At 34.2% G+C, this 18,135-nt stretch overlaps 1 protein-coding gene across 4 annotated transcripts in view; it reads right to left on the minus strand.

Moving 5' to 3' along the window:
- LOC145278107 (uncharacterized) overlaps positions 1–18,135 on the minus strand; it is a 181,194-nt gene that overhangs the window by 113,650 nt on the left and 49,409 nt on the right. The gene's annotated exons all lie outside the window — the stretch shown is intronic.

Genomic DNA, 18,135 nt, shown 5'->3' on the forward strand with positions numbered 1-18,135 from the left:
ATAACCCTTATGAATAAATATTACAGGGTACGTTTGCATTTTTTTCTTTTTAGCTGGCCTCAAATATTTAAAGTGTGAGTAATTTTTGTTGAATATTCACTCCTCTCTCTTGTATAGGACAGGCATGTGTAAGGAATGACAGCAATTCAATTTGGCAAAAAATTAAATTGTGCTTCGATGCTATGTAGAGCAACAAAAAAAGTAGAAATTTACAGTGAAGAGGACAATCTCTGGCTAAATTTACTTTAAATTTAGGAAGCTTATTCCAAAGACCAGGGATTCTGATTGAGAACGTAGCCCTCCTGTTCAATCGAAATTGGCAGTGAAATAGTTTCATGTAGTGTCTGTATAGTCCTTTTTCTAGTGTAAGGATTGATAAAAAAAAAACAAACAACAAAACTTGACATATACTCAAACAGGGCTCTACATTGCGAGTGAAACAGTCGCATTTGCAAGTGATTTTTCAAAGTGGCAACTAAAAATAATGAAACGCGTATCTTTTGGCGATTGTATTTCGTTCACCGACGCTCTTGCAAGGTTCACTAACGAGTGAAAAATATCTTTTTAACTTTTTTTAATAAAACGAACAAAGTCAAATTATTTAAACAAGAAAAGATTAAAAACAATATACTTTTTTTTTAACAAAAGCTGTTTAAAAAACATCTGAAGAAATTCGAATATTTATACGTTCAAGTATCAACATAAAATTCGATGTATATCTAGAATTACACTTATTTAAAAAAAAAGAAAAAAAAAAAAGAATATATATACAAAAAATCTTTATGATGTTACATACTCGTCATAGAACGAAGATGTCATATTCTAAAAATCATATGGGTTTGGCTAGTAACTTTCCTATTTGGCTAGTAAACGAAAATAGTTGTCAAAGGTCAACTAAAGACAAGTTTGTCCGTAGAGCATAATGTCCACTTGTAAGATTGTAGGCGAAAATCAAATCACCACGTAACTGCACGACCGTCCGAATATGTCATTAAGGCCCCTCAGCTGAAAAATGACGCCATCACTGAGGTCTGAGCAAGTAAGATCTATCGAATTTACAAAGAGGATACAGTAGCCAAGCCACCTGTCTAAATTTATCTTAAATCGTTGCATCATGGATTTATTTATTCCTTCACTTGGAAGTTTATTCCAAGGCCGCATTCCTCCTTCAGTTCAATTGAAATTGGTGGCGAAAAAGTTTCATGTAGTGTCTGTGTAGTCGTCTTTCTGGTGCTTGAGTAAAAAAAAAAAAAATTCTGAAGTCTATCATAATGCTTATTAAAAAGATTGTAAACCAAAATCAGATCACTGTATAATTGTCTGTGCTCCAAGAATACATTTACAACACAATGTGCCATTTCGCCATTCGAGCTAAAATATGACTAATGAATTAGAACATTAGAAAGAAAATGTTGGTTGCAATACAAAGGGCAATTTTTTTTTTTTTTTTTTTTTATTTACACGGCATATTTATGATAAAGTTGTTTTCTTAATCATTATCTAATGTATAAAGTTATTTAGATAGTATAGTATCTAACATCGCTATTTGAATCTGCCTAGCCAATTTCTCTTTCTTCCTTTCAACAGATTTTTAGGATATCAAACCGTCTTTCAGTTCAGTTTGTTTAAAAATAAAATTATTCCCGTTAGAAAGATTTTTACTATGGTGACATTTTTGTTTACTATATGATTATAATTTATCATTCATGATAAAATTGTTTTATTTTTTAAATTATTATCTTCTAGTTGTATTATTTGGGTTCTTCAGACTACTGTTCTTATCTTGAGTGTGATTTTTAAAAATTTTTTGGTTGATGTAACCTCCGACCTTCCTAAGGTTTCTTTTGTCGATTTTGGAACTGTTAAACTTAGGAATATGCACGGAATTTCAAACAGAACCCTTTATTTAATCCAGCCATGACTGAGAAGAAATCCCAAGTAATTCACAATTGTATTTAGAGTGCCACCCACACTGAGGATTAAACCTTCATCCTCCAGAAGAGTAACTTGGGACTGAATTTTACCCAGTACTCTATCCACTAAGCCACGGGTCCTTGTGAGCAGCATCCAAAATACAATTGCAATTACTTAGAACTTCTTCCCAATTATGGCTAAGAGAATAAGAACATGCTACTTTATGCAATTCTTTACCTGCATAAGAGCCATGTACTTCCAAGGATGGAGTACTGTTGCCACATCTGGGCAGGAGCTGCTAGAAAGACCTTATCCTGCCTTGACAGTTCAAAATAGACTTCGTAGCCTAGTGGGGGATGCCCTTTTGTCTTCCCTGCAACCTCTTTTCCACAGAAGAGAGGTTACGGGCCTGTCTCTGCTTTATCGTTATTTTCATGGTAAATGCTCGTCCGAGCTCCAATCTATGCCCCCCCCCCGTCCTGACTAAAGAAAAACACTCATCTAGCTGAAATCATGATCAATAATTTCCAACTATCTATAAACCTAGATTCTATGAACAAAGCATTTTTTTTAGAACTCCATGCTTGTGGAACTGTTCCATTTTCCAACTGACTACAATATGATCATCTTCAAGTCCAACATAAACAAGTTCTTGAGTCATCCCCTTATGTAATCCAGTTTACCGCTACTAACGATTATGACATTTTCCATTGACTACTGTACACTCATTAATCCTCATCTTTGAGTGGCCTCCGGGCCTTGATGTGGTGACTCCTTTATAAAAAAAAACAAACAAAGACACCTGACAGACTAAAACAGCAACTACACTTTTCTCTACAATCTTAAATTTAAAGCTATTCATATTGACATCATTCTTCCCACCACTATCACCACTCCCGTGAGTATATATTTCACTCGCATGCATTGGTAGAGCAACAAGATAGATAGTTTGGAGTTCTATTACACATTGTAACAGGTAAAAGTCAGTTCGAGAGTGAAGTCTTTAGAAAAATGTATCTACAATAATAGGATTTCATAGACTCCGTACAACAGTATATCATCCTCAAGTTAATGGTAGTATTGAAAGGTTACACTGCATATTAAAAACAGCAATAGCATAAAAACAGTTGACTGAATGTACAACCAGTCACACTTTATTATTTAGAAATGTCAAACGACTAACGTTTTTTCCCAACTATTGGAACCCAATTGTTACTGCAAAAACCCACATTTGATCAAGAATACTCTTATATAAATATCGACAATATAAGAAAAATTGGCAAAGAAATGCAAGAATTCAATCGTCAAGATCATCAGTACATGTACAGTTCTGAACAGATATACTCCAAAGATATTACAGTTCTGAATTTTTGAGATGAGAATTGATAATTCATATTTGGACGACTATTTCTTTGGACTACTGTTATCTTTAGTGTTATTTTCAGCCGATGTAACCTCCAACCTTCTTCAGGTGTATCTTGTTGAACTTCGAAATCTTTCAAACTCTGGCATCTGCACAGAATTTTGAACAAACTCTTTAATCCACAGGAGTAGCATGCTCTCATTCAGTCAGCCCTGACTGAATAGAAGTTCTAAGTAATTCGCAGTTGTATTTTTAGTCACCCACACTGAGGATTAAACGTTCAACTTCTAGAAGAGCACAACTGAATTTTACCAATTACTCTATCCGCTATGCTATGGACAATTGTAGTATTAATTTTTAGCAGCCTTAAACCTATTTTGTTTCTGGATGCAAACTATTTATTAGTACACTTTAATAATATATAGTTTGAAGAATCCAAAAATAAGATAAATATTTTATTATGGAAACATTTGGTGGAGAAAAGAGTTTCTCTCTGATAGGCTCATAAGAGTAGTAGTTGATGGTCAGAAATTAGAAGCTCACAGTATTAATGCTGGAGATCTTCAGGGGTCCATCCTGGGCCCAACTCTTCCTGATCTACATTAATGATCTCCCAAAACACATACTTAAATCATTCGTTAATATCTATGCTGATGACACGACCATCTATGGAAACACATCAAAGGCCGTAAATGACAAAGTTCTCTCTGATTGTCTCTCTGATCTTGAGCGCGTGGTACAATGGGGGAACAGGTGGCTGGTTACTTTTAATGCATCTAAAACCAAACTTCTATCTTTACATTATCAACGCTCTGATCCCCATCTGGCATCAATTGAAATGGATGGCTCTCATGGAGGTCTTCAAGTCCAACACAAATTCCTGATAAACCACCCCCTTTAGTAATCCAATTTATCAAATCTCCATTACTAACGATTACTATATTATCCCATTGATTACTGTACATGCAATAATCCTAATCCTCGAATGGCCTCCGGGCCTTGATAAGTGGTGACTCCCATGTAAAAAAAAAAAAAAAAATTTGAAAGATTGAAACCAATTAAATTCAATTGTGCTGAAAATATTAATAAAACTACCAATTTGAATTAATATGAAAATCAGTTGAGAAAGAGCCAAAGTTTTGTAACTAGTGTTGGGACGATTAATTGGAAAAAAATCGTGCCACTTTTCTGATGCCAAAACCGATTCTTTTCATTCGTTTTTATTTGATTTTGTCTAAAGCAAAATCTCCCTCTACTGGTAGTAAAAATAAAATAAATATTTATTGATTTTAAACTAATAGTAAAACTAATATCAATAGATGATTCTCCAAACATATTTTTACATTTGAGAAAATATCTGCACATTTAACGTGTTTTTACGGTGATCGGAGGCGGGGAGAGTGACAACTTTATTAAAGAATTGGAATCGGTAATTATATCGGAATTGAGGAAAATATTGGAATCGTCCCATCACTACTTGTAACTTTCCCTCAAAGATCCCTGTAGAGACACTGAAGCCCAAATCACTGTAGATTAAAAATTTGTTGAGTATATAGGTCGAGAAGTGTCCTTACACATTCTCACTTCTATAGATATAATAGATGTACCCGCCATTGGCCGGTATTAAATGTAACGGTAAATTCCTTAAAAAAAAAAAAAAAAAAAAAAAAAATGAAGTGAAACAAACGGAGACATATGTATACGATTATTATATTTTTTCTAAACAGTTCATTTCTTGTAAGTAAAAAAAAAAAAAAAAACTCTAGCGGAGATCAAAACCAAAATCTAAAAATTGAGTCAAGTACGATAACCATGTCATAGTTTTTAAAAGTGTTTTCCAACCTACTTATTCTTAACATAAGGAAGCTATTATGTGAAGGATTTTCGCATGCACAGTCAAAACAGTTGACAAACATAAAAACCCGATTACCCCATGTACCAATTTTTAAATTTTGACCACTTACCAGCCCTTTTTTCCGGATGAAAACCGATTAAAAAAAGTTTTCTACGTCTTGATATCCTATATACCAAATTGCAAGTCTAGATCAAAAATTCATTGAGTATATAGGTTGAGAAGGTGTCCTCACACACACACACACACACGTTGCCCAATCCTAAAATATGCATAAATAGGATGAACTTCAATCCACTATGGTAGATGAAAAAAGGCAGATCTGGTGGATCAGAAGTCGTCAAAGCAGAGATTCACCAGCAAGGTTTCATTTTGCCGTAACAAAACCCCAAAATCTGAAGATCATTCAAAATATCGATTGTATAAAATCTTCAGTTCCAGCGCGGCTGTTGGCAAATTAGAATCAAGGTCAGTTTTTAGCGCAATTGAATGTTATTGATTTTTCATGAAAAAAAAAAAAACGTGTAAAAAAAAAAAAAAAAAAAAAAAAAAAAAAAACGTGTAAAAAAAAAAAAAAAAAAAAAAAAAACGTGTAAAAAAAAAAAAAAAAAAAAAAAAAAAAAATGGAGCATCTTCAAAGGCAAAAATATTAGAAACGTCAGGCAATTTTCTCTCGGCTATAATCAAAATGAAAAAGATTCAAATACAGCAAACAGCTTTTATATGTTTAAAATATTAATTACTTTTATACAGACACTAGTGCTTCATGCAATCACCAATGTTAAAGTGATAATTACTGCTGGTCGGGAGATTTGTACCCAATAATAAAGCCACCCAACTTAGTAAGCTAGTATCTTTCCTCCAGGCAACCGGCAATTAACACAAGAAAAGAAGGGAATTAAGTACCAATAAATACTATGCTGGCTGAAAACAGGCAGAGAGTATTCAACGACCCCAAGTCGGAATGTTGTGTGTATGTGTGTGTATATATAGTCATCCACATACAGTACTGTTTCGCAGCTCATCAGTGCGGCTAGATAAGTAACTACCTCAAGGTAGGATCGAAACCAGATCCTGCAAATGACAGTCGGAGCTTCTAACCATTGTGCTATACGGCTGCTGCTATCCGCACAGTGAATTCATGTTTTGCTATTGGACAAAGTACTAAAATAAAAATTAGTGAAATTGAGCTTAAGTTACTTTTTTTTTTTTTACATAGGCATTACCACTTATCAAAGCCAAGAGGCCACTCGAGGATGAGAGTTAAAGAGTGTACAGTAGAAATTGGACAATATAGTAATCGTTAGTAACAAAAATTTGGTAAATTTGTTAACTTATATGGAACGGCTCATCAAAAACTTGTTTACGTTAGACTTGAAGACAACCATATTGTAGTCAGCTGGAAAGCAAGAAAACGGAAGACAATTCCATAGGCGTGCAGTTCTAAGAAAGAAGCTTTGCTCATGGAATCTATGTTTAGGTTTAGGCACAGATAAAGAGTAGGGGAAATTAGTGATAGTGTTTTCTGCTAGACGTGTGTTTGTGAAAGTTTGGTGAGGGGACCATAGATTGGAGCTCAGCCGAGCATTTGCCATGAAAATAATGATAAAGCAGAGACAAACTCGCAACATCTGTGAGAAAGAGGTTGCAGGGAAGAGAAAAGGACATCCTCTACGAGGCTACAAAGTCTATTTTGAACTCTATCAAGGAAGGATAAGTCCTTTCTAGAAGCTCCTAGCCAAATATGGCAACAGTACTCCATCCTTGGACGTATCTGGCTCTTATATAGATAGAGAATTGCATCAACAGCGAGATATCTACTGGATCGATAGAAGGATCCCACCATTTTTCCAGCAGCCTTTACAATGTATTAAATGTATGTGTTCCATTAACATTAGGAGTGAAGCTTGTCAAAACATGAAGCCTCCCCCAAGACGAGAGCCATTCATTTCAATTGATGCCAGATGGGGATCAGAGCGTTGATGATGTAAAGATAAAAGCTTGGTTTTAGATGCATTAAAAGTAACAAGCCGCCTCTTTCCCCATTGAACCACTTGCTCAAGATGAGAGGAGAGAGAGAATCAGAGAGAACTTGTTATGGGTATTTTACACTTTTACACGCTCTCTCTCTCTCATTATATATATGTGCGTATGTAAAATTTTCATAACTATCTTTTTTTAAATAAAAAAATTACTGGTGCAATGAGACTATAATAGTGAAATTCGAAAAAAAAAAAAAAAAAAAAAAAAAAAAAAAATTCAATCGTGACTTTTTTTTTTTCGTCAATTTCAACTAAAAAGCAACCTTATCTACTTAATTGGCATATAAGAATGATTTAAATATTACCGCATTAAGAAAAACAAACAAAAAAACCATAAAAAAAAAAAAACGCAAAAAAAAAACTTGCCATATTTGGGGGGGGGGGCACACGACGTAACTCAGTTATAATAAACACAATGTAATTAACTCATATTTATGATTGTTAACTCTGAATTTATTTAAAAATTGGCAATTGTTATACGATATTTACCGTCCCTTGGAACAATCGTTTTGTTTTTTTTAGTCAAACATTTTTTAGCTAATTTTCTTTAAAAAAATGTTTTATTTAATAATTTTTTTTTTTTTACATTTTCGTAATTTTTGGATATCTTGATTACTGTAAAATGACAAGTAGAAACCATTGGTTTGCCTTGAAATTCATTCTTAAAAATTTCGAATTTCAGTATTATAGTGAAGTTGCACCTACTTATTTTTATACTTACAAATACTAGTCTCATGCTTATGCAATTACCAGTGTAGGAAGTGATAATTACTGCCAGTTGGGTGATTCGAACCCAGTAATAAAACCCTAACCCACCTTCATATACTAGCATCTTTCCTCCAGGCCACTGGCAATTCACACAAACAATCAAAGGAATTAAGTACAAATAAATGCCACGTTTACTGGATTTTACAGTAAACAGACAGAAAGTATTCAACAACCTCAAGTCGGAATGTCTTATGTGAGTGAGTGAGTGAGCGTAAGAGACGATGACAGAGTGAGAGTCCAACACGCTGTTTTTAAATACAAACTATTAAACTGAAAAAAGGTGGAGTTATTGTGTATGCAAAATCCTCGTTTATCTCAACTACCCTTTAAAATGCTCACCTATGTGTGATAAATCAAACGAACAGAACAGATGTTAGCACACCAGCAGACACACAAGAATCTACTATCAAATGCTCAGATGGTAGTGTTCGTTTTGCAGAACATAGTGGCCAATTTTATCTTCTATTATATAAATCTCAGCCGTTTGTGTATTTGTGTATCCCATAAAAACTTTCGTCATCCGTATCGAACCGGTACGAACGTGGTGTCGTTTGAAAGCACGATCTCTCGGATACATAATGTCGAAAAATTAGAAAAAATCGTCAATTATTTCATGTAGAAATGTCGTTTTGTTTGAAGGGGGGTTCAGGTAAAAACCTTTCGACGCCGTTTATAAATCGCGCATGGGCGAACTGATGATTCGTTGTTTCGTTTCAAAAAGCTAAAAATGTTTCGTTGTTTCATTTTACAAAAAAAAAAAAAAAAAAATGCCGCGTTATCGACCAGACCACGACGATGCAAACGCAACGTCATAACATCTGTGTCGTCGTGGTCCGGTCGATAACGCGGCATTTTTTTTTTTTCTTTCGGTTTCGTTTCTTGCTGATGGCGCCTAAGCCCCTTGTTTGATTATTTAACCGTATTTTACGACCAGGCAACGCCGGGCGTACCCCCCTCTCCAATAAAAAAAATTTTTTTTTAAAAGTGTCAGAACTTTTCCTCGCTTGTCTTTCGTCGCCCCCGCAGTCAGTCATATTCTTCTCTTCACAAAATCACAATTACATTCGATTCGAGATTAAAAAAAAAAAAAAAAAAGAAAAAGAAAAAAGAAAGTTATATGCAGTCACTTAATCCCGACGGTACCACAAATGTGCATATCTCTCATTTTTGTACTGAACGGATTCTGAGTTCGAATGAGGGCGGTTCTTTTGTGAATCCTATATCCTATTTTGTAAACTCAGCAGAACCAACGGATTGGTGTTCAGTTCCGCTACCCCCTCTTCCCGCTATTTATTTATAAAACAAAACTGAGGAATTACAACTTACGCGAGAACAAAAACCTAAATTTCCAGAATGCCCCTTACTGGAAATAAAGAGAAAAGAACAAAAAGAGGAGAGGCAACAAACACTATTTTTATTCAACATCTTTCAAACTTGACCACGATCTAAAAATAAAAAGAAACATGTATAAAATAAAACCGGTTTTAATAAGATTCTTGTCTTTCAATAACGATATTTTATTCCGGTACACCATGACGCTAGAAACAATAAGACTAAAAGTTTACATTTCTACGCCTGTGAACAAACAATAAAAGTTACCCACCCCATTCTTGTCTCATTTACTGTTTTTTTTTTTTTAGTCTGTCATAGACAAACGATTAATAAATGAATAGTCGTTGTGCCCTACAGATTTTTAGCCATCTTGTATTTTCAGAAATGTATCATTGCAAACGTAATACACAGAATCTTAGCTTAGGAACTCAGAAAATTAATTTTAATGTATCCGCGTATTATTAGTCTTAAAAAAAAAAAAAAAAAAAAAAAAAAATATGAAAAAAAAAAAAATGAAATTAATAATAACCCCTATCCCCGAGTGGCCATTAGACCTTGATAAGTGGTGAACTCCATGTAAAAAAAAAAAAAAAAAAAAAAAAAAAAAAATCATTGAAGTTGATTTTTCAGGTTTTTTTTACAATCCAGAGATTCGAAAAAAAGTGTTAAAAAACAAAATTATATATTACACATAAATGTTACCAAAGGCAAGATAAGTTACTCTTCTATCTAGTTGGAAAAGTTTGTTTTTATGTAAAGTATTTATTTTACAAAACAAGTAGCGTCGAACATTAGATAAGTACAAGAAAGAATGACAGTGTAGTATCTCATGTCTTTGAAATCTCGACAATGACTTAAAAATTATACAAAATATTGTTAGAAACTCAGCCAATAAATGTTCTCATGACATGTATTGGCTTTCCAACAGTATTTTTGTGTAATTTTTACTCATTGTTTAAACTTCAAAGATATGAGATCCTATGAGATTTCTTGTGGTCATGTAACAATCGGTATTACTTGTTTTTCGAGCTGAATAAACATTTTACATTAAATAAAAACACTAAAAACTTATCTAGCTAGGTAGAAGAGTAACTTACCTTGCCTTTGGTAACATTCATTTGTTATATATTTGTTTTTTTACTATTTATTCGAATCTCGGAATTGTAAAACAAACCTGATTTTCCTTTTACAATATTCAATTTTGTTTTAATTTGTTTAACAAAAACTAACGTTCGTACAAAACAATACATAGTATACAGACTTTGGGTTCAGCTGTAGGTTTTCCTTCGTGCCCCCAGAGTCTAGGCCATTATTGAAATGGCCTTTTTCTCTGGACCAAAATATGGTTGTTGGTCTTGTGCAGCTCTAGGAGGTCCACCACCCCAGATCTTGCCTCCCATCTTTTGGGTGGACCAAGTTTATTGATTACTGTCCAAGGCGTCCTGATTAGAGAAAGAGACGAGACTGCCTAGGCAATTTGTAATCAGCCCCTCCCAAGTACTCCTCTTTTAGGGGAGCTTGCTTAACTTTCCAAATTTGTGCGCTTCTTGAACAAATTTGGAATTCAGCTTTGTGATGTGCACATGTATGAGGGGCTTTCAATAAGTTTCGAGACTTTGTAGAGGAATTGCAAATTACCGAAGACTCTTAAAAATTCGCTATGTTATGACTAGAGCTGTGACAAGAGAACATTCTTATTGTCTTGACTTGAGTAGATATCGGACACAGTTAATCAAGAACCATATCACTATTTAAAAAACATAAGATCTTAACTGATATTTAATACTTCAAAATAAAGAAAATAATATTCTCTTGCCATAGTCATGACCATACATCTTATGACTGACCATAGTTATCACTAGGGCTGTGACAATAGCATATTCTTTTCATTGTTTTAACTCTTGAGTATATATCCGCTAATATCTTATATGTTTTTATATAGACTGATGTGGTCCTCAGTTGATTGATTGTGTCTTACTGTGTTGGATATATACTTGAAAGTTAAAAGAATGAAAAGAATATTCATTTGTCACAGCCCTAGTTATCACCATACTCCCCATTTTGCATCTGAAGTCCAAAGTAAGAGCTTTCTTGTCGGTTCATCATGAATACTAATATGACCGGCAAAGTACTAGACGTCTGTCTCACAATACTGGAAACACAAGGTAGGGAACCATACAATGACTTGTTTGTTGGCTGACTTTTCCAAAATATATTGTAGGCTAGTCGGAGCATTCTTGTATATTTACTATAGAAATGTTTTCGGCATGATACGTTTAGCGTCCCATCAAGGAAGAAAAAATTGTGAGATGAGTATATATGCTGACGACACCACGCTCTATAATAGACGACAGGAAAACAAATAAACACATATCTAAAGAAATGGCAGAAACACTAGAGGATGACCTCTGATCTGTAGTGGAATGGGGACAAAAATGGATGGCCACATTCAATGTTGCCAAGACTAAACTTGTTTCCTTCAATAATTACAAGAAACCTTCTCTACCACCAATAGCAATGGCTAATGACTCTTTATCTGAAAATACATCTTTCAAACTCCTCGGCCTAACGTTCATAGGAAACACGAGCTGGAACAATTACATTGAGAGTATTGCCAGGACTGCTGCAAAGAAGGTAGGTTCTCTCTACTGTGCTAGAAAGCTACTAACACCCGAAAGTCTCCTGTACCTCTATAAGGCAACCATTCGCCCATGTATGAAGTATTGTCATATTTGGGCTGGTGCATCTGCCACTAGTTTCTCGCTCCTAGACAAGGTTCAAAAGAGAGTCACCAATCTGATAGGTCCTGAACTGTTAGAGCTATGCAGGCAAAATAATAAAATGACCCAATTGTGTTTTATACCATTTTACTTATTAACTTTGGTGAAACTGGTTTTCCTAAACCTCTTTTTTTTTTAATCATTTTCTCAACAAAAAAAAAAAAAAAAAAACCCACACCATTTTCACACATTTCCATTAAAAAAAATTTCATGAATATTTTTACATTTTCATAAGAGCTCCGCAGGCCGCATTAAAGATTTTGGTGGGCTAGATTTGGGCCACATGCCATAGTTTGAAGATCCCTTGCTTAGAGTCTTGACCATCGTCTAAATGATAATGGATAACTAAATTATAACTGATCCCAAAATTAAAGACGATCTTATGGCCTTACGGTTAGAGTCAGGGTTAACAAAGCAGGTCTTCGTCTTTAGTCTTGCCAAATCACAGAATCAGTTCTCTATCACGAATTTCTCTCAGTAATTATCAAAGTAGATTAAAATTAATTATAACAGCCTACATTACTACTGCGTTATTTAACACCCTTGTTCCCAGCTGCTGGGATTAGACGCTTCTTGTGTTACCATTGATGTTGATGGCTACTCTTCTGACATTACGATCATTGATCAGATGCTCCGTGATGTTTAGAGAGTGGAGGTCAGCTTTGATGTTGTCCAGCCATCGTTTCTTTAGCTGGCTGCAGTATTTGTGTTGGACATCAAAGGACAACATCCACTCTCTTTACGTGCCGAAACCATCTCAATCATCCACGCCATAGGATGACTTCCAAAGAGGGGATGTTAAGATGTTCTGAGATTGGCCATGCACCTCTTGTCCATAGTATAAAATGTTTTTAAAATTATTTATACTTTCCAGGGGAGCTAACTCTGCATGTGTTATGCTAAAAGCAGCTCTAATACTATGGATATGAAGAGAAATCAAATGAAAATAACGTGGATTAAAAGTGTTTTCAGTTATTTGAAATATGAGAGTTTTGATGCCAACAAACATCCAGAGGAAATGATTCATACACTTAGAAGAAATGCACTGGAGTTACGGATAGGTTAGGACAGAGGTCAACAACTTTTTGGAGCATGCGGGCCAAAAAGCTTTGGCTACATTGTCATAGAGGACAACAATGCTATTAAATTTACATAAAGCAATAGATGTATGTGTGTGTATAAATATTTAACCGATAAACTCTTAAACTACTGGTCACATAACACCGAAATTAAAAAATAATAATCATACACCAGGGATGGTTTATAATGAGTAAAATCTTTGTTTGGATGAATAACGCGTACAGAAATGTAAGCAAGTTAAAATGCAGAAAAAAATGTTCATTTTAACTTGCTGGCATATTTTATTAGTTTTATGCATACGCAAATAGAATAACTTGAAGTAATTTAATTTTAAATATTCCTTATCTGTTGGTTTAGTCCAAACGGTAATAAATGCGCCGGAGCACTCAATGTTTTGGTTTTAATTCTAGCTGATGGCACCCTAGTCAATTTTTTTAACTTTTGAAATCAGTACTTCATATATATATATATATATATATATATATATATATATATATATATATATATATACAGTGATGATCATATTTATTGGCACGGTAAAATAAAAGTTAAATTTTGTCTAATAAATTCTAAAAAAGGGATTAAATTAAAGAAAATAACAAAGTATATTATGTATTTTTAACTGGCCTTTCCGATGCAGCAATCGGATTTTAGAAAAAATAAATAACAAAGGAACAACAAACATAATTGCAAAAAACCCTTGTTCAAAATTATTGGCACGATTTATTTAATAATCAATTGTATAGCCTTTGGCCTTGATTACCTTCCTCAGTCGCTTTTCATAGTTTACAACCAAGTTGTTGCACTCTTCAGTAGTAATTTTAGCCCACTCTTCCTGACAATAATGCTCCAATTGAATAAGATTCTTAGGCTTCCTTTGCATTACCCTCAATTTTAATGTTCTCCATAAATTTTCAATTGGATTAAGGTCTGGGCTTTGTGATGGCCACTTCAAAACATTAATATGATTGTCCTCAAGCCATTTCTTAGTCAGTTTAGCCGAATGCTTTGGGTCATTATCTTGCATGAACCACCAACGACGACCAAGTGAGAGCTCTTTAGCAGAGTCTTTCAGGTTTTCATCCAATATTTTAACATAATCTTCCTTTTTTATGCTACCTGTGACCTTAACAAGTCGCCCTGGTCCAGAGGCAGCAAAGGATCCCCAAAACATCAAACTTCCTCCACCGTGCTTCACTGTGGGTATGGTGTTCTTAGGCAGGAAAGCTTCGCCAGATTTTCTGTAAATATAAGACACTTTATTATGGCCAAATAACTATTTTCGTTTCGTCAGTCCATAGAACACGTTTCCAGAATGCAACATCTTTATCAATATGACGTTTTGCAAAGGCTAGCCTTGCTTTCAGGTGCATAGGCTTCAATAAGGGAGTCTTTCTCGGACGACATGCTTTTAAACCAGCTCTCTTCAAAACTCTACCAACTGTATGTCGATATACATTCACTCCAGAGGTGCTCTGTTCATCAACAATCTCCCCAACAGAAATCCTTTGGTTTTGTTTTACTTGTCGAACAATTTTCCGTTCATCTGTTGGGGAAAGAATCCTTTTTCTCCCTCTACCCTCTAAACTCATAACGTGGCCTTGCGATTTGAACTTGTTTATTATGGCTCTAACAGTGGATTTGGGAAGGTTTAGCTTCTTTGAAATCTTATCATAGCCCTCCCCATTGGTATGGCATGCTACAACAAGCTTCCTGACGTCTTCGCTGTGTTCCTTAGTTTTAACCATGGCGATTGAAAATTATAATTTAGTCACTTATAGTTTAAATAAATCGCTATCTAAAAATTATCTGAAAAAAATTATTCACTGAATTAGCGTTAAACAAGCATAATATGGCTATAAAAAAGTTCAGAAAGCACGTAAACCGGAAATTGATTGATATTATACTGATACTAAAAGAAAAACAAAGCCGTGCCAATAATTTTGAACAAGGGTTTTTTGCAATTATGTTTGTTGTTCCTTTGTTATTTATTTTTTCTAAAATCCGATTGCTGCATCGGAAAGGCCAGTTAAAAATACATAATATACTTTGTTATTTTCTTTAATTTAATCCCTTTTTTAGAATTTATTAGACAAAATTTAACTTTTATTTTACCGTGCCAATAAATATGATCATCACTGTATATATATACATACATACACACACACACACAGTATCAGGTGGCCCGACTTTGTGAAATACGCTTAAATATATTTTGATTAAAGCTGATTTCATATTTATTGTATCATATTGGACCCAGTATATAGTTATGAGTAAAAAAAACCCAAAAAATCTGTGTGCCACCACCGAAAATCGAGACCAAAACATTTAGCTTAAGATTTATTTTTCCTTTAACGTTAATGTCGGAGTTATGAAGACATGTTTGCTGCAAGGCTAAAAGTTAAAACATGAACCAATAGATATTTAATTGGAATTCATTAAGAGGAGTATTATTTATTGTGCACAATTATCCTCATCTTTCTTAGTTGTTTCATGACGTTTCGGCCAACTATTCCTCTGGTGGTAACCGCGACGAGATAGGAGCTCCGAATCTCCCAACTCCAATCTGATCATCCTTCGGTGCCCGTGGCGCAATTGATAGAGACGTTGAATCTCTACGGTTCCAAATGAGAATTGTCTGAAGATAGTGGTTTCAATCCTATCCAAAGCCGGCCAGAGGCTTACTTGGCCAAAACGTGGTGAGACGACAATAACTATGGATGGCAGTAATTGCTGAGAATGCAGTTGGGAGATTCTGAGTTCCTATTCGTCGCGTTTACCACCTGACGAAGGCCAGAGGAATAGTCGGCCGAAACGTGAAACAACAACTAAGAAAAATAAGGATAATTGTCTGCAATAAATAAATGAACCAATAGCTATTACGTTATGCATACATATCTAATGTTGTCGTTCGACGTCACCTGAAAAATTCCTTTTTTTTTTTTTTTTAATTTTCACACTTTAGCACCGATTTTCTCCCGGCTAAAACCCAAATATAAAGTTTTGCATGGGTTCGAATACCCTATATATTAAGTTTCATGTCTGTAGACTAAAAACTGACAGAAGTTTGGTAGGCAAAATTTAAACAAATATAAACGCATACATAAATATATATAGAACAAGGTTTGTGTTTACTATAACCTTTTACGCAAATATAAACCATGTAGAATATCTGCATGAATATAATTACATGTAATAGTTAACGAAAGATGATCATCCCATAAGAAAACCTAAAAACTAATATAGAATTAATGAAAATTAATGCTTAGAAGAATATGCAAATTAACTAGATCTTTTGCAGATGAATGCAATTCCATGACCCATATATAACAAAGTTGTATTTTCTTTTTAAATAAATACAAAAAGGGATTTTAATATGAATATCAATACACACAAAAATTATAGGAGTATATATATCTATAAAAGTGAACTTGTGTGTGTGCGTGTGTGCATTTCCCTACCAAACTACTGTCAATTTTCAGTCTACAGACTCGAGATTTGACATAAGGGATATTAAGATTTGGGAAAATCTTTTTAATCAGTTTCCGGCCAAAAAGTTAATTTGACATTTGAAAACTCAACCAAACTCCTCTGCCAATTTTGGGTCTAAACACTTGAAATTTTAGATGTAGGTTACTTGGACATGGATCAAACTTGATTTGAGCCCAAAACAAATGTTAAGGGGGGTCAAAATTGGAGTCAAAATTTAAAAAAAATTGACCTCTGCGGTTTACTAAATTACTCACAATATTTGGTCTAAACATTTGAAATGTTACATAATGTGTATTCAGACATGGGCAAGCTTTTTAATCGTTTTTTGGACGAAAATTTCGCTGCCAAGTGGTCAAAGTTGAAAGAGTTCACCGTTTCAGACTCTACCAAACTCCTCCCCAATTTAAAAAAACGACCCTGGTGTCTAACTGTCCCGTGGGGCCGTGGGGAGGCATTGTAAATAGGAACATGATTGATGCACAAGTACTGAAATATTCTAACTGTCCCTATACTACAATTGAATCCATTTGAAGTAAACATTTTTTATAAATCCTGAAAAAGTGTTTTTTCATCATTCGAGCTGCAATATTTCAAAATTGTTAATGAAAAAACTCCTGCCAATAAATGTTCCCAATCACGCGAAAATGTAATGTTCTTAGACTGGTATTTGGTTACTTTTTTTTTTTTTTATTTTAGAGCGATTATCCACGGCAACGGCACAGATGGCATAACAGTATTTTCTTTTCTTTTTTTTTTTTTTTTTAAACTCAGACTCAACCTTAGTTTTGTTTCAAACTAACAAAAAACGGCGGATCTGTACGAGAGTGCCCACCTCCTAAAAATGCGCGTTTTTCATTTAGTTTTTTTTCCGACGATTATCATAGATTACAGACCTGAGTATCATATTAGAAAATATTTGTGGGAAAAAGAAAGAAAGTAAAGTTAATGACTTAAGGGGCTCTAATCACGTGACACACCGGTAAAGAAATGGACAATAAGTCAGATGCCTCAGGTGGTAATAAAGTAGAACGTTATAACGAGAAAGTGAGCCCCCCCCCCCCTTAAAAGTTTTTTTTTCTTCTTTAAATGTTAATGATACTCAAGTCTGTAATGATCGAAAAAAAAAAACTTTTAAAGATGTAAAACACGCATTTTTTAGGGGAGCGAGCACTCTCGTACAAGTCCGTCAAAAACCCTTATCCAGGTAGATAGAAAAGTCATGCGTCTCGCGTTTAATAACGTTTATTTGATGTATATTTAAAAACAAAAAAAACTTCAGTTTTGATTATTTTATATATATATATATATATATATATATATATATATATATATATATATATAAAAATCACGGTTCGTATTCTGCATGAATACCAAATTTAGAAAGTCATTCTTAAAATGGGGAGGGTGCATATGTTGAAACTTTAATAGTGCAGGGTGCAGGGAGTTTTCAAATAGTAAACTGCTTCGGCAATTTAAGTCAACTCAATTCTTTGCATGATAATTTCTTATAAG

This window comes from Euprymna scolopes, chromosome 6, assembly GCF_053919585.1.
Source record: "Euprymna scolopes isolate OS-2025 chromosome 6, ASM5391958v1, whole genome shotgun sequence".
Classification (NCBI taxonomy): Eukaryota; Metazoa; Mollusca; class Cephalopoda; order Sepiida; family Sepiolidae; genus Euprymna; species Euprymna scolopes.